Here is a 26,396-nt window from a genome sequence, read left to right as displayed (position 1 = left end):
AGAACAGAATGGACACAACAAAAAAGGGAAATTACATTAACTGAGAAAATAAGCTAGTACAAATAGTACAGAGAAAATAAACTTCAGAACATGCCCTAAGGGCTTACAATAGCACAAATCTAGAGATAATTTCTCCTTTCAGTAGCTCCTCTCAAACTCCACTCCGAACTGCCTTTTACAATGCAAGAAATCTCCTTAAATAGACCCCGGAGGGTTAAGGACTAGGAGTACATTCTAGAAAGTGCTAGTAGGCATCCATCGACCAAATAGAAGGTTCCAGAAGCTGTGTTAGAAGTCGGTGCAAATCTAGAAGAATCCAGAAATGGTAATCAAACTTTCGGGAGGCATAACTTTTGAACTGTAGCTCTGATTGACGAACCGTTTACATTTTCAAAAAGCTCTCGAAGCGCTCTATAGCCCTATGGACAAGCTTTGCTTGTCCCCCATTTTTTGGCCCTTTTAGAGGTCATTTAATGCCCCTAACCTGACTTTGAAGCATTCTTAGGAGGTCTCCAAAACCCAAAAAACCGCAATAATTTTCAAACCGTGGGGCCTTTTGACTTGATTCTTTTTATGGAATGCTCTAAATCATGATTACATTCATTTGGTCAATTCACACCTTCTAAGTCACCAAAATGATGGCCAAATTGCATGCTCCTATTTTTTTTGAGATTTTCTAGCACACTGATAGTTGAACTCTGAGAATTGGAACCTTTATTTGACCCAAATGGGTATCCAAAAAAGTAAAGACATGAAATAGAAACTAAGTCTAATTACAATTTTTTTTGGGTGACACAGGATTGCCCTTATACCTCTGGATGCTCCTGCATCACTTCATGCGTTCCAAAATGACCTCCTACCTCCTTTTTATACAAATTAATTTTCCTAAATTGGCCCAAAACCAATTAATTTAATAATAGGGTATAAAAAAAAAATACCTCCTTCGAATAACCCCTTTGCCATTTTTCACATTTTGGCATTTACCAAGTTGTAAGGTTTAAAGTTATAACAAATAACAAAAAAAGGCTATTTTAATAGGGCTCAGCAATTTGGTAAAGGATAAATATGATTTGTCCCCTATCCATAATAAAGTATAACCATGGCCCAACGGTTGCATTAATTTTACCCAACCTGCCAAGTCATGGGTTCAACCCCAGCCAACGGTAATTTGAACAGAATGGCAGGAATTTTCCACATAAATAGTAAATGGTGCATATGAGTTGTAACAATGATTGGTGGCCTAATGGCCACACCCCACTTTGGGCAAAGGGTGGTTGGCAGTTCAACCCCCACTAGTGCTTGTCTCCAACAGCTTGTCTATAATGCCAACTATGTCCATGTTAGATTGTCCTTACTTGACACGTGTCCTTCACTAGTTAAATGTAACCCAAAGATAGTGAACTCTGCCACATCAGCTCCAAGGTGCCACGTGGGCTTCCCTGCCATATACATGGAACAATTTTTTTTGGCTTCGTACAGTGCCATGCGTCAATCATTGATTGGCCTATTTTTTTTTCCATGTCATCATGCTAACATCATCATATGATCAACTAGGGCATTTGGTCAACTAATCTTTGATTGAGCATAAGTTTCGTGTACGAGCTCCATTTTTGACAAAATGAACATTTCTGGAAAGCTCTTGATGAGACCTTCATTTTGATGCCAACTTTGACCAATTTTGGAGAGTTCAAAATTTTTCTTTCCTAACAACCTTTGACTCCTTTTTTGCCCATTTGTGTTGCATTGGATTAATAATTTCGAGGAATTCAATCTAAAGCTGATTGTTGGAGTTTTGAAGATACTTCAATTTTTAGTGAAAATATCCTCTAGATCACCATCTAATGAACATCACATAATGTTCCCAAAAATGAAAGACCTCCTTTGCTTGGCTAGATTAGCCACTGTTGTATTTGAGTACCCAATTTCAGTGTATTCTGTAATGCCACGGCTGAGATCCTTGGAAACAAGGATGAAATAAAAGCCAATAATTTTTTTTTTACAAGTATGAATGCACAAGACAACATCATATAGGGATCACAAAGATCGCAACGGAAGACTTCAACACAATCCCGCCAACCAACGAATCTCTGAACGCCACTACCCAACTGACACACCCAAACAAAAGCCAACAACCACCACAACAAGATGAGGGCACAAGAAAAGACCACTCATCAACAAAACACCAAGCTAGGGTAAAATGCAGAATCCCAAAATTTGGCTAAGCCTGAAATCCTGAAGCCCTGAAAATTGGCTAAGTCTGGATTTCTGAAGCCCTGAAATTTCCTAGAATCCATAACTTATCTTCGAGAGGTCTGAAACCTATCTCAAATGATTTGTCGCATATATTAAAATATATCTTAAGTATAAGTAAATTACTTAAACGATATATTTTAAACCCCAAGAGACTAAAAATAGAAACACGAAAACTCGATTTCAAGAGAAACCGACAAAATTCAAAATGCAACAGCATAGGGTCGAAGAATGCCCAAAAGGGTATCCAAAACCACTCTCAAAAAGATTGGATCACAAAGAAAAGTGCCCGCTGATGGCACGCACAAGTTTTTCACAAAAATCGTGCTACACTTTTTACCAAGGGAGGGCGATACTTCTCCTTAAGGCGTGCGACACTCTTCCAGTGTCGTACGACATTTCTCAAGAAGGCATGTGACACTTTTCAGCATTGTACGACATTTCTCAAGAAGGCGTGTGACACTCTTCCAGTGTCGTATGACATTTCTCAAGAAGGCGTGCGATACTTTACAGTGTCGTACGACATAGTTTGCATGGGCATGCAATACTTATGAAAGTGTCGTACCATGCTAAACAAATGTCGCCCATAGAAACACGAAAACACTCCCAGAAGCAAAAAGGACCAAAATTAGAGCAAAGAACCTCCAAACTAGGGAGTACCGGATCCACAAAGGCTTGAGGAATGAACACTCGAGTGCAAGAACAACACAAAAAGGAGAACATCAATCCATCTAAACTACAACAGCAAAGAACAAACTGAAAATAAACATCATACTGAACTGAACAACCAAACTAAGTACGCGGATCCTCCCATCCGTCAATAGCATCATAAGACCATTGTGGGTCCTAGCCATCCCCCACGTGTAACATCCCAAGCCACCGACCAAAATCGTCAGTACTGTCATAATAGGGATGTCACTACTAAAACATGCACAATAACAGCATAAGAAAATCTAACATGCTAGTGATAATGCATAAGATAATTCTATAGTAGATAACATCACCTATCACATGCTAAAAAATAGTAAGCAACAGATATACTACTAAAGCAAACCACATCATCTAATCATATGCTAAACATCATAATAAGGGAATGTGCCAAATAAAATAACATCATCTAAACACGATATACAAGCATCCCAAAAAAAGCATAAATCACTAGAAAGCATACTCCAAAACCCAAAGTACCAAGTGAAGACATCCAACAACGGTTGCACTAGGACAAAAGATCATCTCTGTACACTGATCCCTAGCAGTGGTGAAGGTATCTATGCCTCCCAACCACATGGAACCTGTAGGTCCACACCCACCGTGCTGATGGAGATAATGATCCAACCACAAACACACAAAATAACATCCAAGGCTAACACTCATGCCAGACAATATGATGGCTGCAACCAAGAACCTAAGACAATGCAAGGAGTACAGGTCCTAGTCAGACACTCAATAGGCTACTACGTAGGGACTAACATCATGGGGAGTCGCTTGGCATCAAAAAGCCCAAGCTAGGACTTGCGCAGATTCAACATCCCTCAACGGAAAGGCTCTTGCACCCCAAACCTTTTTATTATCTTAAGTTTTATTATCATTCACACATTTTATTTAATTTTCACTTAATTAAAGCTTCCTTCGCCAACCCTCTGGGCATAATGATCACCAGGCTGCAAGGTAGAAGCCCCCTCCATATGCTACCCTACCCTACCCATGCTCATCCTATGACAAGTGCCCGTGGGCATGCATACTCCCATCCCAACCCCAATGATCATAACTTTCAGCAAATCCATGGAAGATCGGGCCTCGCAAGTCACCCAACAAATGTACACGCACGTACTCGTGTGTGGCGCACCATCATCACAAAGATTATAACACAAGGACAAGAATGAGAACACAATGCAAAGAAAACACCCAACTGAAAGCAACACGAGAAGGATGGATTCTACACGAATCCCAAAGCCAATAAAACCATACATCATTAAATTGCTCAATTGGCCTCAATCCGAGAGTATGGATTCTACACGAATCCCAATGATGTAACAAGACCAAACATTGTGAACTCACTCAAACGGCCTCAATCCGAGAGTATGGATTCTACACGAATCCTAGCATTCACAAAACAAAAGCAAAGGTCCAACAAAACCATAACAAGTATAAAATCACTCAATTGAACACATCGTCGGGAGTACGGATGTAACATGCATCCCAATGCAACATAAAAGTGCAAAAGTGGTCTAACTGATATCCAAATAGATCATCAAGGTCCATGACCCACATTGTGCCAAGAAAACTCGAGAAAATAGGGTGGCACACAAAACAAGGTAAAAACCCCAAAAATTTGGAAAATTTCAAAATTAAAACCCATTTGGCCTTTGGGTTCAAAAACCCCAAAAATCCAAAAATCAATGGAATCGAACATCGTATGCAAAAATAGCCAGCATAACAACGTAAAATTCCAAACCCTCATCCAAAAGAATAGGGAAATGTTCATACCCACCCAACCAGGTAGAACTAGCATATAGAAACGAAGGGGAACACTAGTTCTCAGCCTCCAAACAAACGGCTACCAAAAATAGAAGAGAAAATGGAGTAGAAATAATAAAATAGGAAAGCCCTACCTCACAGCCAAAAGGGCAAAACAGGAATCTGAACCATAAAATAAATATCCTGCAAAAGTACCTGAAAATCATGGCAATCCAAGGTTTCCCCAAGCTGGATCCAACGAGTCCAACCTCGCAATGATCCCACACCCATAGCTCCCACAACGAACAAAACAATAAATCCTCATGAAGAGGATTTTGGGTTTTACTCTCCAACTTTCCAATTGAAAGTGAGAAGTGAGGAATTAAATTCCTCTTTGGATACTTATTCACTTTTTGGGTGAATAATGGATTAGGGCAAATAACCAGCCAACCTAGTTAAATTCTGAATCGACCCAAACGAAAATAGGCTATTCATATAAATAGGAATTCATCTATGGTAAAGCTGCCAGAAATTAAAATAAATCAATTAAAAAGCCCGAAAACCCAAAAACACAGAAATCACCTAAACAACTTTCATGACAATGCCAACCTTTAAATGCATAGACACGCTTACTGGTCTAATCACATAATGCAAATGAGTTTCAGTTTAATAATCACCGAAAGGTTTAAATTAAACATTTTAATAAAAGATACGTCGACCATACAAGGATGACATTGGTAAAATATGAAAGGTTGAATCACTAACTCCATGTGCCATTGCCAGGGATATAAATCCTACACACTAAACAACACGATCAAGTGCAATTGCATATAATAACATAGCCGAAGCAATAAATGCATTGAATCACCTAATTTAGCCATTTAATTAATTATATTAAAATAATCTATTTACATCACTCATGTTCGCATAAAGCATAACAACATAGGAATGAAGTAAATAACCATAGCATTAAATCCATCACATAACATAATCAGAGGTATGTCCAAATACCAGATAACCAGATATCATCATAAAACACATTGTCATCTCAAAATGGCATCATCATGCAATATGATTAATTGAACAACATAGTAGTCTAATATCTATGATACTGGAATCAAAGAGTAACATTTGACCCTCAGGTAATCTCAAATGTAAAACATCACATAAGAACAGATATCTCTCAGATCAAAATAAAACAAGGTAAATGCCCGTAGCACATAACCAAATAATCCAACAAGAACAATCCATTCTAATTACTTAACTATTTAATAATGATTGATTAATCTGCATTAAAAAGGCACTAAAAACACATAAGCAAACACAGTCATAAACATGAGTAACCACTGCTACAGGAACCTAGTCCAGTGTAGCATGGTAAAAAGTACACAGTGCAATCTCTACACACATCTCAAGGTAATCACGAAACAACCTCATGATACCACATCGATCTTGGTAACCACTGGCACAAACCTCAGTGAACCAAAAATCACATCATAATCTCAAAGATCAGACAAAAGCATAATCAAAGAAACTGATAAAAAAACATAAATCCAAACACCTCAACGGTGTAGACCACTCAAGGTCACAATCATGATCCCATGAAAACAAAAGATCAGCAAGGTTGCATCCATCAGGATGACTTACAAAAGTCAAATGGGAGAGGCACTACATCATCCCCCCCAAAGACTAGGCTTACTCCTAGAAGCCTGCAATCCAAGAATAGAACCCAAAACACACAAGAACCAAAATCAAAAGCGAGCAATAGGAATGACTCAACAACTCTCCACAGGTCAAACCAAATCACTCCCACATCCTCAAACCATCATGTTAACCCCCAAATAGGTTAACCACGAGAGAATGGGTGTCACACAGACATAAGGTCCTCCAACAAGGAGCCTTCTATGTGCTAGGGAGAACCCATCTAGCCATAGAGTCAACAATATAAGGTAAGGAAAAACCCTCTCTACCTCATCAACAGGTGCCCAACTACAACATGCACCAACCACATGACCACAAAACCAGGTCAAAACACTAAGCACTTCCAACAAAAGTTGGAATCATGGGGAATAACCATCCCAAACTCCCAAGAATACTATCATGTCACACATGATCATTCTGGAATCCACATAAACTCACCCTTAGAACAAAGAGGATGAAATTTTACCAACAAAAGGACACACTCCAATGGACTACTCACCACCAAGCGTAGGAGCACGACACCTCACCAAGTCACAAAAACTCAACTACTACTAGAAACTAGGGTAACACAACCCAACCAGACAAGATATCACCTTTCCACAAGGTTGCATAGACTTTCATCAGTGGACACAATCATCAAATGTCTGCATACCAACTCATGAGATGGTAACATGTGTCCAACGATACCATGTCCCTCTAGCACCATGCTAGGAAAACTACACCCAATCTATTGCTAAACTCAATCTCTAGCCTCAAGTCAATAGTTAAAGAGAAAACTTGATTGAGACAATCCACATGAAGATATAAGCTTAGGGAGAAGGATACTACAGAGTATTAGGACTAAGAGGGAGTCTCTCTCTCAACCTCTACACTAACCAGTCCATGATGCGTTAGGAAACTCACAATTTCACCAACCATCAACATACTCACCAGAAAACACTAACTGAGCTAGTGGCATAACCATACTAGCCTACTCTCACAAGAGAGAAAAGGATACAGAGGTGCACCCAAGACAACGTCCAAGAAGGAGAATCTAGACTCATCAAAGAATTGAGTCACTCCCAAAAAACAAGGCAACATCAACCCTGAGCAAGGAACGCTCACAAACCACACTACACCTCACAAGGGTGGGTCAGTGCAATAAGAAACATAAAAACCCAAGCACGAACTCCAACAAGTACCTAGTAGATTATGAAGACAAGATACTCTTCCATTATGAATAACATGAGGAGTTAAACTTCTCCAATGGCCATAAATACGATATGTCATGATTGAATTGGCCTCTTCTCAAAAAGGTACTTAGAACATCGATCAACAACTCCAAAAGCCATAGCCTCACCGCCGGACTTGGATTGAATCCATTGAAAAGAATCAAAAAGATATCGACAAGGACTACAACATGAAGAAGCTAAGAGAGACCAAGACCTATTATTTTGAGCCCCCACTCAAATCAAAACAACAAAGACAAAACCAACAGCCTTGGTCACCAAGACAAGCAACGGATGAAATGTCCAAATCCACACAAGAGCACACATGCCCAAAACAACATAAGGCATGGAATGAAAGGTAAATCACACATTGAAACCATCATTACTTTTCTTTCATAAATTCATTAATTAAGGATAACATAAGCACTAATGCATAATGAACTAAAATATTTTCAAGCAAGGGTCCAAGAGTCACTATAGAACAAGTACATACCTTTCGATTTCTTTCAAAAATAACATTAAGTTCAATCACCATTTAAACCATCCAATTATAATAACAACTTTAAATCTATCAAAAACACACTAGAATGTTCTCCATGATATTATCCCTTGTACATACTACCAGAGGTTCGAGATGAACATGATAGAGTCAAAACACACAACAGGGCAGCAGTTAAAACACATCTAGAATAGTCATCATGAAACATAATCAAAGAGCCCAAATGGGGGAATTGTCAATTCCAATAGTAAGTACCAAAAAGAGCTCATTTCAACAATAATTAAAATGTGACAACTGCCACAAAGAGAGCGGTAGATAAAATTTGATGACTACTCCAAGAGAGGAAAATACTAAAAACCAATGCTAGCCCAACAACATGAGGAAAGTACCTCCAACCCAAATAAAATAAGGTATCAAACAAATCGCATTACAGGTGATGAATGAGTATAGTCACACAAGAGGGATAAATCACCACACAATGCTAAGGAATGCATCATCCTAGCATTGTTAGAGAAAACACTCACACACATCAAATCGTAAACCATCAATAATCTCATGCATATGCAGAAACACTAATTTCCATGCAATGCAACATTTAGATATCCATCAAATTAATACAGTTTTACATAAGCTTAAGAAACAATCAGATTGGGGAACTTAAGTCATTAACCCAAATATATAATGCAAAACTACAACTTTGCAATGATTCACAATAAACACTCATTTTCAATGAAAGGAACCATTTCATCATTATAACAACAAAATAAAGAATCACAAATAAGATTCATTCATCAACTTACAATCAAGAGAAAATAGGGAAACAATGCACCTAACCCCACAAGGAGAAACAAGAAGAGGCACACAAGCCAACACATGGAAACCAATCAGTGGCTCCATCCAAAAAGGGTCACACACACAACCAACGAAACAAGGCACATCGATCCCACCTACAAGGCCAGGAAGACTCACTTCCTTCTCCACACACTACTCTAGTTACATCTACTGGACAAGCAAGTCCATCATGAGTAGATACCAAAGCAACAAAGATCACGAGTTCTCACCAAGACACTCACACTCAACCAACGCAGCAACAACTACATGGGCAACATAAACACAAAGATCCCAATGTTTAAACATGGGCTTTGATACCAGATGTAATGCCCCGCCTAGAGATCCTTGGAAACAAGGATGAAATACAAGCCAATGATTTATTTTTTACAAGTATGAATGCACAAGACAACATCATATAGGGATCACAAAGATCGCAATGGAAGACTTCAACAAGATCCCGACAACCAACGAATCTCTGAATGCCACTACCCAACTGACACACCCAAACAAAAGCCAACAACCACCACAATAAGATGAGGGCACAAGAAAAGACCACTCATCAACAAAACACCAAACTGGGGTAAAATGCAGAATCCCAAAATTTGGCTAAGCCTGAAATCTTGAAGCCCTGAAAATTGGCTAAGTCTAGATTTCTGAAGCCCTGAAATTTCCTAGAATCCATAACTTATCTTCGAGAGGTCTGAAACCTATCTCAAATGATTTGTCGAATATATTAAAATATATCTTAAGTATAAGTAAATTACTTAAACGATATATTTTAAACCCTAAGAGACTAAAATAGAAACACGAAAAATTTGATTTCAAGAGAAACCGATAGAATTCAAAATGCAACAGCATAGGGTCAAAGAATGCCCAAAAGGGTATCCAAAACCACTCTCAAAAAGATCAGATCATGAAGAAAAGTGCCCGCTGATGGCACGCGCAGGTTTTTCAGAAAAATCATGCTACACTTTTTACTAAGGGAGGGCGATACTTCTTAAGGCGTGCGACACTCTTCCAGTGTTGTACGACATTTCTCAAGAAGGCATGTGACACTTTTCAGCATTGTACAACATTTCTCAAGAAGGCATGGTACACTCTTCCAGTGTCGTACGAAATTTCTCAAGAAGGCGTGTGATACTTTACAGTGTCGTACGACATAGTTTGCATGGGCGTGTGATACTTATTAAAGTGCCACACCATGCTGAACAAATGTCACCCATAAAAACACGAAAATACTCCCAAAAGCAAAAAGGACCAAAATTAGAGCAAAGAACCTCCACACTAGGGAGTACCAGATCCAAAAAGGCTCGAGGAATGAACACTCGAGTGCAAGAACAACACAGAAAGGAGAACATCAATCCATCTAAACTACAACAGCAAAGAACACACTGAAAATAAACATCACAGTGAAGTGAACAACCAAACTAAGTACGCGGATCCTCCCATCTATCAATAGCATCATAAGACCATCGTGGGTCCTAGCCATCCCCTGCATGTAACATCCCAAGCCACTGACCATAATCGTCAGTATTGTCATAATAGGGACGTCATTGCTAAAACATGCACAATAACAACATAAGAAAATCTAACATGATAGTGATAACGCATAAGATAATTCTATAGTAGATAACATCACCTATCACATGCTAAACAATAGTAAGCAACAAATATACTACTAAAGAAAATCACATCATCTAATCATATGCTAAAAATCATAATAAGGGAATGCGCCAAATAAAATAACATCATCTAAACATGATATACAAGCATCCCAAAGAAAGCATAAATCACAAGAAAGCATACTCCGAAACCTGAAGTACCAAGTGAAGACATCCAACAACAATCGCACTAGGACAAAAGATCATCTCTGTACATTGATCCCTAGTAGTGGTGAAGGTAGCAATGCCTCCCAACCACATGGAACCCGTAGGTCCACACCCACCATGCTGATGGAGATAATGATCCAACCACAAATACACAAAATAACATCCAAGGCTAACACTCATGCCAGACAGTATGATGGCTGCAACCAAGAACCTAAGACAATGCAAGGAGTACAGGTCCTGGTCAGACACTCAATGGGCTACTACGTAGGGACTAACATCATGGAGAGTCGCTTGGCATCAAAAAGCCCAAGCTAGGACTTGCGCAGATTCAACATCCCTCAACGGAAAGGCTCTTGCACCCCAAACCTTTTTATTATCTTAAGTTTTATTATCATTCACACATTTTATTTAATTTTCACTTAATTAAAGCTTCCTTCGCCAATCCTCTGGGCACAATGATCACCAAGCTACGAGGTAGAAGCCCCCTCCATATGCTACCCTACCCTACCCATGCTCATCCTATGACAAGTGCCTATGGGCATGCATACTCCCATCCCAACCCTAATGATCATAACTTCCAGAAAATCCATGGAAGATCGGGCCTTGCAAGTCACCTAACAAATGTACACGCATGTACTTGTGTGTGGCGCACCACCATCATGAAGATCATAACACAAGGATAGGAATGAGAACACAATGCAAAGAAAACACCCAACTGAAAGTAACACGAGAAGGATGGATTCTACACAAATCCCAAAGCTAATAAAACCATACATCATTAAATCACTCAATCAGCCTCAATTTGAGAGTATGGATCCTACACGAGTCCCAGTGATGTAACAAGACCAAACATTGTGAACTCACTCAACCGGCCTCAATCCGAGAGTATGGATTCTACACGAATCCTAGCATTCATGAAACAAAAGAAAAGGTCCAACAAAATCATAACAAGTATAAAATCACTCAACCGAACACAACGTCGAGAGTACGGATGTAACACGCATTCCAATGCAACATAAAAGTGCAAAAGTGGTATGATTGATATCCAAACAGAACTAATTAGGGTTATGAAGAATGAATGTTGATTATGAAATGATGAATTGTTAATGAATTATTTTTAAATGTGTAAAGCTTAAGCACTATAAGAAAATTCTCAAACGGTGTCCAATTATGGCTATTATAGTTAACGTATAATAGATTCCAAAATGAATTAAAATTTCCTTACCTAAAAAGGAAAGAAAGTTATAATCATATGAAATTTGGAAGAGTCAACCCTAATGTCGTTAAATGTAGATGCAAAAATACAAAACAATTAAGGTAGTAATAGTGGATAAGACAAAAAGAACAACAAAGCCAACATATAGTCTTGAAGATAGAAGAGATAATTCTCAAAACCAAAACATGAACACAATAGAAGGTAATATATGGTTGGTGACATGGAGGAAGAAGAGAAATAATTTATTACCAACATAGGCGTGATGATCACAAAGCATGGAAATGTCCAGTGGAAACTAAGGGCCAATAATAGGCAATATGAAGAGAAAACTAGTGATCTGCAAGTTAATGAAAAACAACTGCAGAGGTGAAAAAGTAGATGAGTATGAAAATGAGGTAGTGAAAAAAAGGTGATTGGGAAACTTGGAATTGTTGGAAGACTTTTATGAAAAGAATATGCCATGTAATTAAGATTAAAACAAGTAATTTGTATTGTTAAACTCAAAGAGTTTGATGTAGGATGATCTAGAAAGTGAAGATAATAGCCGTTTTGAAAAAGAACTTAGGAAAATAGTTTAACAAATCATATTTTGAACTTGCAAATATCATGATTTAAGGTTGGGAGTCCTATTTGCGAAGAGTGTGTTTCTTTTAAGTGCAACTTTTAGATCAATGTTATGAAGCTCAAATTGTATAAGTATAGTAGATAGGAGAATGAGCTCAAATAACATATGTTTATTAATGAGCTATTTTTAATTGAGAAACTATTGTCTCTATGAAATTGATTCAGACAATGTGTCTTAACTGATAAGTAGAAGATTTATCCACAACAAATCAAATTATGATATTGCTATTAGGAATCAAGTGTGTTGTTTTTGAGTCAAAGACACTAATCCATGTTTCATGAAGAACCCATATCTCATGAGAATTAGTGGAAAAATTAACACTCATTGCATCTAGGTGATGCTCACAAAGGTTTGGGACTTCCTGAGAGGTCACCCATTCCAATACCACTCCAACTCAAGCACGCTTGAACATGGAGGTTCAAGCAATGTGGGCTTAACCTTGGAGGACACTTTGTGGTTATGTGTGCTTGAGCTAGAGTAGTACTAGGATAGGTGACTCCACTAGAAGTTTTGGTGTTTCAACTCTATGAGCATTGCCTAGATGCAACTAGTGTTAAAAATTTCATTCATTCTCATGAGAGATGGGTTCTTGTGAACCACTAGTCAAGAATCATGTGTATGAGTTTGACTCAAAAACTATAGAGTTAAATCATGATATCAATATCAAAATGTGGTTTAAGTTACATGATTGATTGTGCTTTTTAATTCATGGTCATTGTATATTTTTGCATCAAACACTGTGCTCAGAGAAAAACCCATGGTCAAATGATGCATCCATTTTTTAGTACTGCAAATTCTATAAATTTTAGGAAAGACATTTTAATCCTAAGACATTATTTAGAAGTTGGTTGAGTATTGACTTCTTTTTATAAATTAGAACTCCTCAATGGACTTGGAAAAATAGCTTGCATCTATTACTTAACACTACAAACATGTATAACACCAAATTTATAAGCCTGAGCCGCGACATTCCCTATTTTTTTAATAGAACAAACATACCACATACACTAGAGCTCTAAGGTTCAACAATAATCTTGAGTATTGTCATTATGGTGAAACCGAATTAAAGTTAATATAATCAACATGAAAAAAATTGAATCAAACTTCATAGCTTCACTCATATGCCTGAATAGGCTTAAGAAATAATAAAAATAAAAGATGTTGAAAACCATAGCATTGTCTGACAAGTATTCTTTGATGATCTATTGGGTTGCATTCTAGTTGTCAAAATGGGTGGGGATTTTGTTGAAACAAGGTTTGAGTGCTCATATCATTTTGAACCCTACTGAAATTCATTTATTTGAGATCAAAAACTTAAATAAAATAATGCTAAGAGTGTGTTATCAATTTTCCCATCAAGCTAATAGTAAGGCACTGAAATTAAGTACATAATTAACTTTTGTATAGGCTTGCAAAATTTACTGCCATCCATTTTTCAACACAAAAAATGAATATAACCTAGAATTCTCAACCTCAATGTTGGCATTTTCTATTCAATAGAACAAACATGTCAAAACACTAGAGCTCTAAGAAACTCTTGTCATAATCATGACCTCTAATTGAGCTTTTTTTGTTTATATCAACAATAATTTATAAACATTAAAAATCATAACTTCAAAATGTTCTTAAATTTATTTTTAACTTCAACATCATATCTTCACTAATATGCCACAAGTGATACTATGTTCCACATTTACTAAATTGGATTCACTAAAAACATAAATAGTAAACATCATGACTAGAGTAAGTCTTAAAAATACTTCATTACTTTAATGATTCATTAGGTTCCATTCTAGTGGAAATAATAGAAAACTTATTTACAACAACAAAGACTGAGGTTCAAATTCAAGTTAAGAGCCTTTCATGTCGATATGGCTTGTAGATGTACCTTAGGGATTGGTTTTAGATCAATATTCAATGGATTGGTTTTCTTCCAACTCAACTTGTAAAAGACATGGGTAAGAAATCAATACTCAAACAATTCTTATTGTCACTGCATTGAATGATTTAATTTTTTGGTTTTGCATTGGTAAGGAAATACAATCAAATCCATCAACTGGAAAGGCTTGGAAAAGACATGGGTAGGCAAGAGCAACATTAGGAGAAAAAAGAGAGGTAATAATCTGTATTTTTATATTTTTGAACCAACTTGTCTCTTAGCTATAGCATAGCAATGCCATTTCTCAATTTACTTTTTAAAACTAAATACGAAAGTTTTGGGTCCTTTATGCCATGTCTTGTAAAGCTTTAAGATAATGTTTGACTAGGGATCCATAGTTTGCTTCACTTTCCTAATCTATATACTTACTGATATCTGTGTCCTATATACTTACTGATATTTTGTTTAGAACTATATGCTTTTGGTTTTCTGTTTGTCTTGTTATCTATTTTATTCCATCTGTTGATTATCATTGTAGCTAATAAGAGTATATGGAGCATTGATGTGGTCACTTGGAAAAGTTTCGAATACATTGGAAATGATGCAAATATATATTGGGTAGGTTCAGTTTATGCTTTGAATAGTAAAGAACTTTCTAGAATCACCCTATAAGCTGATTGGTCATATTGTAGCCTAATAGAGTCTACTATAGAGGGTTGTTCCCTCATGAGATTACATTTATTTGGTTTTGTTCGTTCTTACAATTTTTATTGCCTTATGTGTTTTGGGTTCAAATCTGAAAACAAGACACTCTCACGTGTCCTTTAAAGTATTGATGCAGTGTCACAATTTTTATTTATTTTCAAATCAGTTTCTTTATGGAATTTATCAATATGAAATATAGTTATTATATTCTAAAACAAGTAAGAGAACCTAAAATTGATTTATCCATGATCATTAGGAGATGACCATCTCAAAAGTGTTTATTGAGCTCATTTTCCTAGCTATAAGACTAATACTCTTAATTTGCTTCCAAACCATGGTTGTCTGTAATAGATACCCAAGAATACTTGCAGTCATTGCATTCCAATTTGTTGGACTTTGACTTGTAAATTATTATAATAAAGTTGGAATATTGAAAAGGGTTAATACTTGATTATGTATATTCATCCCATGTGTGTTCCATGAGGTTTGTACTATTGTAACATTTTAAGATTTAATTTTGTGAATTTGTCCCTCATGTTGTACATGATAGGTTTGTTGAAGTGACATATGATAAGGTTTTCTATACAACATAATGATTGAGTTGAAGTGATTTATGAAGTAAAGGGCTATTTAATGTAGCTATTTGAATCATGTCTATTTCATGGCCATTTCCTCTATTTTGCAGTCCCTTTGTACAACACTATTTCTGACATGGTATAAGTTGTTCAAGTTCATGAATGATCACAATATCCATGACTATACAACAAGTGTGTGTGTTGGCCAACAATTGGAACATTTGTGGTTTGAGGATATTTAACCCCTTTCATAGTTTTTGGATATAAGCTAGTCTCTATGCATGTAGCCTCATTCGATCAACCCCCTTTGGCCAAGTGCTTCTCATCTACTATACTCTCTTACTGTTTGTGCATGCTTCTTGAAGCATTGCCCAAGCTCTATTTCCCTTTTTGTGCATGTTGTTGGAAGCACTACCCAAACATTTCTATATTTGCACCAAAGTACTCAACTACCTTTTTATGCCTCTTACAAATGAGTAGAACTTCTACAATTTTATTTTGAATTTGGTTAGAAAAAATCACAAGGAATCCAATGTTCTTTGTTTTTCATTCTTTTGGGATTTTTTTTCTCAAAAACTAAAAAATCTCCATGCATCATAAATGATTGTTATAGTGCTTGTTCTTTATAAAAATGCCTTGCAATAAAGTGCCACCGACTGCATTCTTTTGAGTCAGGTTGGCGTTGCTTGATTTAAGTGAATCTGAGCTCCCCATCTCCATTCTTGGGTTGGATTTGCTTTGTGGGTTGGCTTACTCCATTAGTGGGTTGTACTTTCTTGGTTTAGGTGAATTTGACCTCCCCATCTCCTTTCTTGGCTCCCTTGTTGGTGAATGGTATTTTCTACCATTCCTAATAATTCTGATCCCAAAGAAAAAGCATAGTCAAAGCCCCAAGCTAGATCCAAATCAATCAAACTAAGGTCTAAGCATACCTATTGAGATAACAAATTGGTAGTCATTTTGTCTGAATATATTAATTTTTATTGGTTATAAGTCATTGTGTACTCTATTTACCCTAATAAGAATTCAGCCCACAGGTGTGGTATCAAATCTATAAGATTATAAATAGGCGTATGTAACATGGTGAAAAAGGGATTCATTTGCAAAATGACATCATTAGGGATTCTCACCTACAAATACACTCAAGGATGTAACCAAATCATTTATTGTTAAAAGAAAATCAATGTTATTCAATTAAGTGTTATCTAGGGGCCAAAGGTTGAGTTATTGTTTTAGTAACCAGCTAGGATTCTATGTTGGTATTTATAGGTCATAGATATCAACCATGTTAATCGAGTATAATAATAGCTTGTGAGCTTTCAAAGAATTTTTAAGATGTAAAATTGGATTTCTTTTAGCAACAACCAACATGTGAAGCACATATCTCTATTCATCTCTTGCTTTAGATCTCTTCCATTAAACACTTAAGGTTATTAGCTATATGAAAAAATTAAAGATAGCCATATTAATAGATGGTGATAAGAATTCGGCCCATAGGTGTGGTATCAAAGAAGGCCATGGGTGCCTTGAATATTGAAGTAAACATCCCAAGCCAAGATCTTAAATAGACAAAAGCTCCACTCAGCAGTGAAATGCCTATATATGTACCTACTAATACACCACTATCAATATTTGGATCCAAGATTTCCTTTGCAAGCCAATACTTGGCTGCTACTTGCCCAACAACAAAGGCTCCTTGGGAAAAGACAATCGACATAGAAAGTAATGCTTCTTTTGCAATGCAAATATAGTCAATATATGGTTCCAATCCTAAATCCCCATTTCCTTCTCTTCTTCCATATTCAATTGTGTCATATTAGGTGTAATATCTACTCCAGTGTCTTGGACGATGAGCTTAGTTGAATTCTGCATCCTTGCAAGTTGCAAGGATCCAATCTTAGCTTCAAGTGGAGAAGCCTGGTTATTCATGGGATCATTGATGCCACAATATGTTAATAGTAATAACTAGCATTATAATGCTTGGTTTAAAATTTCCCCATGGTCATACAAAGATTACTATTTGTTTGCATGTATGTAAAGTTAAACCCAAAATATATACCTTATCACTATTTGTGTAGAAGAGGATTTTGGAGCAAAATGGTCAAGTCGATTCTTGATGGAGGATATAGAGAGTTGCTTCAGTATGATGAGGTATTGTTACTATAATAATATTTTCTAGCCTTGGCACAAATTCATATTTATATGTTTTTGTGATGAGAAATAATTCTAAATGCAATTGCAAAATCTTTAAAATGTTGGCATGTCATTAGCTACGAAGGATAAAGGCATCATCAAGAGTTCCTCATGGCTTCAAAGAGGGAGTTGTCGAGTTCCCCCCAACTTATAAGGTAAGCTTATAGAACAACTAAATGAATTTGTGATGCATTCTATCTCATACAAGACTCATTTCAATCATTAAGGAACTCAAGTTTTCTAATAAGGTTTCAAAAAAATGAAAGATAATATTTCATATGTCAAGGACAACAAATTGTTATCTATGTTTATTCTTCTTTTATGGTGAGTGATCAAAAGAGTTTACACCATCTGAAAAGACAATATGTTGAATTCTTATTCCTTTTTCTAATAAAGATGCAAAGGGATTCCACACAAATTTATGATCAAAAGAAAATACCAGAATGGTGTGATCATGTTCTTTGGCAAACATTGCAAGGATGCCACATAGACCTTATATTTTATACATATTCACCGCAAATTGTAACAAGATTATGTCTGATGTTCTACTTAAATATTTTCTTGTAACTTATGGGATGTGATGCCTTGGCTAAATGATAACTATCATTCAATATTGCTTTAAAAAAATTTCACATTGTTGTACAGTTTAGTGCTTTGTAATGATTGATTATTAAATGCATATAATTTTCTTGTTGAATTTATTTAAGTGTCTTTCATTAGTCCACAATAATACCAAAAATACTTAAGCCTGGGATAAATGACACTAGAGGCTCCTCATTGCTTTGTTTAGAAATGTGTTGCAATATTCCCATGTTATATCTATGTGAAATTTAGAAACTAAAATCAGGGACTAAAGGTTTTCATTTTTGGGATATATTGATCTTTTCTTATTTCATCTCTATTTAGCTATATTGGAGCTAGGTAATAAATAGGTAATATAATTAATGAAGGAAAGTCTAAGCATTGATACTCATGACAAGGTAGGGTCAACTGCATGCCAAAAAGGACCGAGTGCTCAAAGTGGGAAAGAATGTACCCTCAAATCAGGTTTGGTATATAATAATACAAATTCATGATTTCTTTGAGAGGGGTTGCTCCTATATATAGAAAGATGAAACTAGAGAACTAAACTATAGGCCAACATGATAAGCAAGAACATAGTAGGAATTGACTGGTCTATGTCCTACTAACATAACTAGGAGTATGAGTTATGATATCACAATGGGCTCAAATTCCAATTATTGAAAAATATGGGCTTAGTGACTGTATAGATGAATAAATAAAAGTATAGAAGCATTGTATATCCACACAACAATAATTACACATGATTGAGCATGACCCAACTTCCCAAAAATGATATTTTTTGTTTGCATATTTCTTCAAACATTTTAGCTTTGGATTTTGGTTTCAATATTGTTGATAGAAGCTTAACTCTTGTATGAACATTTATTTAAGCTCCTTCCATTAAATAAATAATATATTATTGCATTATCCATTTCCAAAACTTACAAGGTAGAAACCATGGCTTCCTTATGGGCATTCAGAAGTTGCCTGAATGTTTCCCTTGCTACTAGTATTTGATGATAGCTCCCTGCCTGCTCTATTTCTCCACCTTCCATCACCTACACAGATGACACTATTAAAATTTATGATATCCAAATAGCCATTTAAATGGAAAATTATAAAGGATTTTCTTTGATAGGCTACAAAAGATTGATGAAACAAAGTTGGGTTATGCATAAATACCAGGATCATATCAACAAGAGGAAGAAATTCCACTTGATGAGTCACTAAAACTACTATTTTGTTAGCTAATGCTTGCATCACACAATCCTGCAAACATACCTTCAAGCATAGTATCCTTAAAATGTATGGGGATTTCAATGTCTAGATGTCTTCTCCCATGCTTACTATGCCCTACAATCTAAAACTACAATCCCCTATGAGAACTTCTCCCCCTATATATTCCTTTTGCAGTCTTCTCTCCAAGAATACCCTGAACTCAAAAGAAGCATGCTCAACCTACAAGCTCACATAATGCAACTGAGGCAAAAAATTTACATTAATGATTACATTTTGTGAAAAAATTGGCTATCATGGTTGGGTGGGTTTTTTTATTTCCAAAATGTTATGTGCTTTTTGGTGAGAATATGGCGATCTCCACTCTGATTTATCCTCTTGCCTGCTCTGATTTATTAGAGTCTGGTTTGGTAGGTGTTTGTATTATGAGAACGTGTTGAATGCCTAGGATGATTTATACTATTATCTACTTTGATTTGTTGGTGTTTGGAGTAATTTAGTTCTTTATCTTGTTGGAAATTAGAATAGAGTAACTGAGAGGGGGAGGGGGTGAATCAGTTACTACAAAACTTTCCACAGTCCCTAAGATGTCTGAATATACCCTTGATCTGATTAATATAAAATGCTGAAACTTGATAATGCAGTAAATGATAAATATTAAGAACTGATATGTTATCATGCACAAAGTAATTTAGCAATTAAGAACACAAGAGACATCAGTTTTAACGTGGAAACCCAATATGGAAAAAACCACCAATGTAACTAGATACTATTTTTTACTCTTCTGAAGTGAGCCCTGTTAGGAGCCAACCTTGTTAAAGGTTACAAAAACACACTGTTAGGTGTGACCCTGTTAAAGGATTTAATCACCCTATTAGGAGTGGCCTTGCTAGAGGTCTTTAGAACAATTCAACTGAACTGTCACCTTGTTAGAGGATTTATTGAATGGCTGTTAAACCAACTCTATTAAGAGATTTTGAAATCACTATTACAATAGTTAGAAAGCAACAATGAAGTGACCTGATATAATTTACAACTTATCTTTGCTGATTACAGATCTTTGTTATGCTTGACTGGATCCTTACTAATCAAATACAACTTTACAGCTCCTTCAACACATCTAATCCTTCATCAGACTTTGCTCAACATTCACCTTTTCATTTCATACTATAATTCACATTCATAACTTCTTTTTCACAATCACACACACACACTTTTAATTCATAACTAGAATGACCATATATACCTTTCAGATTATCTTAGTTGGCTAAACAAATAATTACGACAGTCAGCTAGAAGTAATTAATTTGCAAATCCCTATACTGGCCGACCCTGCATGGTAAACTTTGTTCAAAAAATAATTCCTGTGTTAACCCACTAAGCTCAGTTAATACAATGAACTTCATGACAATCCTTCAATCACCAGGAGAACTTGTTAAGTACTAAATTTCCTAAGATAACCAAGTGAGCTCAGTGAAAACTATGCTTTGGAGACCGAGTGAAGCTCGGTTAACACTGACTTCTCTATGATTCCTTTGATGACCGAGTGAGCTTGGTGGAAACTACCCTTTGGAGATCAAGTGAAGCTCAGTTAACACTGACTTCCTCATTTGCTTCATTGATGGAGTGAGCTCGGTGAACACTGTCTTTCACCTTTCCTTTGTTGATCGAGTTAGCTCGGTTAACACTGTCTTCCACATTTCCTTCGATGATCGAGTGAGCTCAGTTGGCACTGTAGATTGCATTGAAGACTGTCTGAGCTCGGTGAACTTGAGACTAATGAATGATATGAAATTTTTGTGACATCAAGGACAACATTATCCAACAATCTCCCTCTTTGGCATTGATGGCAACACAACATGTCATAACAGAATGAAATTTTGAAAACAAGTCCAACAAGATAACAAACTTCTCCCTTCTTCAATAATCTCCCTCTGTTAAGGGACTTCATGGAAAATTTTTCAAATCTCACACATTTTAGAAGGATATGACAGTAAATCTCTCCCTCTTTGACAACACATGCCAAAGACAACAGAAGTTAAGTGAATTGTAATGTACCTTTAGTACTGATTCATATGCAATGAGTTCTGATAAAACTGCATCAACAGATAGATCTTCAATCTTGTATGCATTGATGCATCACTAGAACTTATTTTAGTGGACTTCAGATAGGGGAATGACCCCTAACTTATCTCTAAGATAAAAAAATGCATCCTTAGGTAAAGGCTTTGTGAATATGTCATCAATTTGTTCCTTTGTATGGACATATTCCAATCTGATCTCCTTGTCTTGCACCAGTTCTCTGACAAAATGATATTTTATTGCAATATGCTTGGTCTTGGAATGCATCACTGGATTCTTAGATATGTTGATTACACTAGTATTGTCACAGAACATGACAACTGGTTCTTTGATTTCCATCTTCATTCCTTGCAATAACTGCTTAAACCAAACAATATTTGAAGAGTTTACTACTGTAGCAACATACTCTGCCTCTGCTGTAGATTGGGATGTACAATTCTACTTTTTGCTTGTCCAAGAAACCAATCTTTTTCCAAGAAAGAATGCTCCTCCACTTGTGCTTTTTCTCTCATCAAGGTTTCCTGCCCAATTAGCATCAGTAAACACTTTCAAATCCAAATTACCTCCAAATTTGTACCATAAGCCATAATCTTCAGTTCCTTTTAAATATCTCATTATTCTTTTGATTGCCATCAGGTGAGTTTCTCTTGGCTTTACTGAAAATCTTGCAACAATACCAACTGCAAGGGCAATATCTGGCCTGGTATGAACTACGTATTGCAATTTTCCAATCATAGATCTATACAATGTTTGATCTACCTCTTTGGATTCATCATCTTTGGTAAGTTTCAATCCAGTACACATAGGAGTTCCAATAGGTTTACAGTCCTCCATACCAAAATTTTTCAATATCTCCTTGATGTATTTTGATTGAGTGATGTAGATGCCATTCTTATTTTGTTGAATTTAAAGACCAACAAAGAATTTTATTTCACCAAACATAGACATTTCAAATTCCTTGTTCATTTGTTCTGAAATTTTTTTGCAAAGATCATCATGCCCTATGAAAATAGTATCATCTACAAATATTTTTGCCAAGAAAATCTTATTATCTGGTCCTTCCTTTATATACAAGCTACTATTATCATTAGTTCTTTGAAAACCAATCTGAATAAGATAGTTATGTAATCTTCATACCATGCTCTAGGGGCTTGTTTCAGACCATACAGTGCCTTGTGTAATTTGCAGACCATGTTCCTTTTATCTGGATCAACAAAACCTTTAGGTTGTTCAATGTAAACCTCTTCATCCAGTATTCCATTGAGGAATGCTGACTTGACATCCATTTGATAAACTTTGAATCATTTGTGAGCAGCATATGCAAGTAAGGTTCTGACTCCTTCTAATCTTGCAACAGGAGCAAAGGTTTCTCCATAATCTATGCCTTCTTCTTGAGAGTATCCTTTGCATACCAATCTGGCTTTGTTTCTGGATACCTTACCATCTTCAGTCAACTTGTTTCTAAATACCCACTTGGTTCCAATTACATTCTTATTTTTAGGCCTGGGTACAAGAGTCCATGTCTTGTTCTTCTCTATCTGTTCTATTTCCTCGTTCATTGCCTCAATCCAACTATCATTTGCCAATGCATCTTTAATGCTTCTAGGTTCAAAATCAGCAAGTAAACAAGTATTTTTTAGCTTGCTTCTTGTCAACGTTTGTTTAGACTTATCTCCAATGATTTGATCTGGTGCATGATGTCTTTTGACATATTTAGCTGATACAGGTTCTTTGCCTTTTGAATGAGTTTCATTGCTATCTCCTTGTGCTTCAATTTCATGTTTAGGCTATTCTGGCTCGGTAAGAATTGGCTTGGGCGGTTCAGACTTGGTAGACACTTGCTCGGTAATGTCTGAATGTTGCTGTGGCTTGGTTTGATATTTTTGCAACTCAGTTACTGATGACTCGGGAGTTGAGGATTCTTGAGTGAACGGTATGCTTGGTATAGTATCTGGTTCAATGTAAACAAATCTTCTGTAATCTTTAGGTACCTTTTTTCTTTCTTCTTCAGATTTGTCTCCAAACTCATCAACTTTCACATGTGCACTTTCTATGACTTTGTGAGTGGAGAGATTTAAACATTTATATGCTTTGCTTTTGCAAGAATATCCTAAAAATATTCCTTCATCACCTTTTACATCAAATTTTCCTTTTCTATATTCTTTCAAAATATAACATTTGCTTCCAAATACTTTCAGATAACTTACATTGGATTTGTAGCCATACCATAATTCATAGGGATTTTTTAATGAGTCCTTCAACTGTACTCGGTTTAAGGTATGAACTGCAGTGCTGATGGCTTCCTTCCAGTATTTGATAGCAATTTTTTTTCTATCATCAGGGTTCTTGCACAATCCATGATGGATCTATTTCTTCTTTTAGCTATTCCATTTTGTTCAGGAGTTCTTGGTGCTGAGACCTATCTTTTAATACCTTTTTCAATGCAGAAGTTGTTGAATTCATGTGAGATGAATTCACCACCTCTATCTGACCTTAAGCATTTTAGTCTTTTTCCTATTTCTTTTTCTACTCTTACCAAATACCATTTGAATTTCTCAAATGTTTCTGATTTATTCCTTAGATACATGACAGTCATCATTCTTGAGTAGTCATCAACAAAAAGAATGAAAAACTTTTCTCCAGTATAGCTTTCTATCCCAATGGGTCCACATAAATTAGTATGCACAATTTCTAATATATCTTCAGACTGATAGTTCTTACTTTTAAAACTAGTCTTTCCCATTTTACCAATCTGACAATTCTTGCATAGACCAACCTTAGGTTTCTTAATGTTAGGAATGCCTCTTACTTTTTTGAATTTGCTTATTTTTACTAGATTATCAAAATTGACATGACACAACCTTTTATGCCATAACCAACTTTCTTCAATTTGAGCAATAAAACATGAGCATTCACCAAGTTCTAGATAGAATAAGTTACCTTTAGTTTGGGTGCCAGATCCTATCAGCTTTCCTTGCTCATTCAACAATCTTGCCTTTCCATGCATGAATTCCACCTTGAATCCAATATTGAGTAACTGTGCCACACTTAGTAAATTATGTTTAAGACCTTCAACACAATAGGCATTATTACATACAAGTTCTTTGGTTAGATAGATTCTTCCTCTTCCTTTTATGAAACAAGGTTCATTATTACCAAACCTTACACTGCCACCATAATAGTCTTCAAACTGATCAAACTTAGTTTTATCACCAGTCATATGATGTTAGCAACCACTATCTATAATCAATGTATCATTCTTACTTATATGAGAAACAAGTGCCATTTTATCTTCCTCATCACTGTTAGAATCATCTTTAATGGCAATATAAACAGTTTCATCCTCAGTATTATTAGAATCTTTAGAATTTTCAGCCATGAAGCATGATTTCTTACCTTTTTTTTTGGATGATTTGAAGTCTTTCTTGCCATTCCATTTTTAATATTTCTTTTCATTATTGTTTTTCTTTTTTGGACACCTTGCTGCAATATGACCAATTTCTTCACAAGAAAAACAGATTAGAGGAACTTTACCTTTGTATTTTCCTCTGCCTCTAGAATATTTCTTTGCTAGTAGAGCTTCAATCACTTCGAGGTCACTGTCTGAACTTTGGCTTGATTCATTTTCACTTTCTAACTGAGATTCCTTCTCCTTTTTGTTTTTCTCCTTGAGTGAGAGCTTGGCTTGAAATGTTGATTCAATGTTCTTGGAGGCTGGAACATAGTTATCAAAGTTATCTAGTTCAAATGCAGTTAGTCTTCCAACTATGGCCTCAAGATTTATCTGATGATTTGCTTCACACCTTCTTTCCTGAATTGCAAAAACTCTGATTGCATAAATGGGAAGCAAGGTTCTGAGAACTTTTCTTATAACTGTTTCTCCTTTGATATCACCTCAAGATGCTCTAATTGCACTCACACATGCTTTAACTCTTTCAACATACTTTGCAATGTTTTCATCCTCTCTCATCCTCATTTGATCAAATTGTCCTCTTAGACTTTCTGCTTTTTCTCTTCTCACATTATCATCTCCTCCATAGATCTCTTTTAGCTTGTTCCACATCTCAAAGGCAGTTTTGCAGTCCTTAATGTCATCAAATTCTTCATAACTAAGCGGATGCTATGTCTATCATTATATCGTTGTGAGTCTTCTTTTCAACAATGTCATTGACAGACAATGTACCAGGAGGTTCTTCATATTTTTCTTCAAGGTATTTTAGTCCAGTATCACCAACAGTAGCCAGATGATGTCTCATCAATCCTTGCCATGTGGAGAAGTTATCTCTGTTGAGTTTTGGAATTTCTCTTTTGTAAGACATCTTGATATTTGGCTTAGATCCTTGAAATCTTTTCTTGCAAGCACCAAAAGCTCTAATACCAATTGTTGGAAATGAGAATAGAGTAACTGAGAGGGGGAGGGGGTGAATCAGTTACTACAAAACTTTCCATAGTCCCTAAGATGTCTGAATATACCCTTGATCTGATTAATATGAAATGATGAAACTTGATAATGCAGTAAATGATAAATATTAAGAACTGATATGTT

This window comes from Cupressus sempervirens, chromosome 9, assembly GCF_028749045.1.
Source record: "Cupressus sempervirens isolate cs-2001-9-10 chromosome 9, ASM2874904v1, whole genome shotgun sequence".
NCBI lineage: Eukaryota > Viridiplantae > Streptophyta > Pinopsida > Cupressales > Cupressaceae > Cupressus > Cupressus sempervirens.
The sequence above is the reverse complement of the archived record's forward strand: the minus strand, read 5'-3'. Positions refer to the sequence as shown.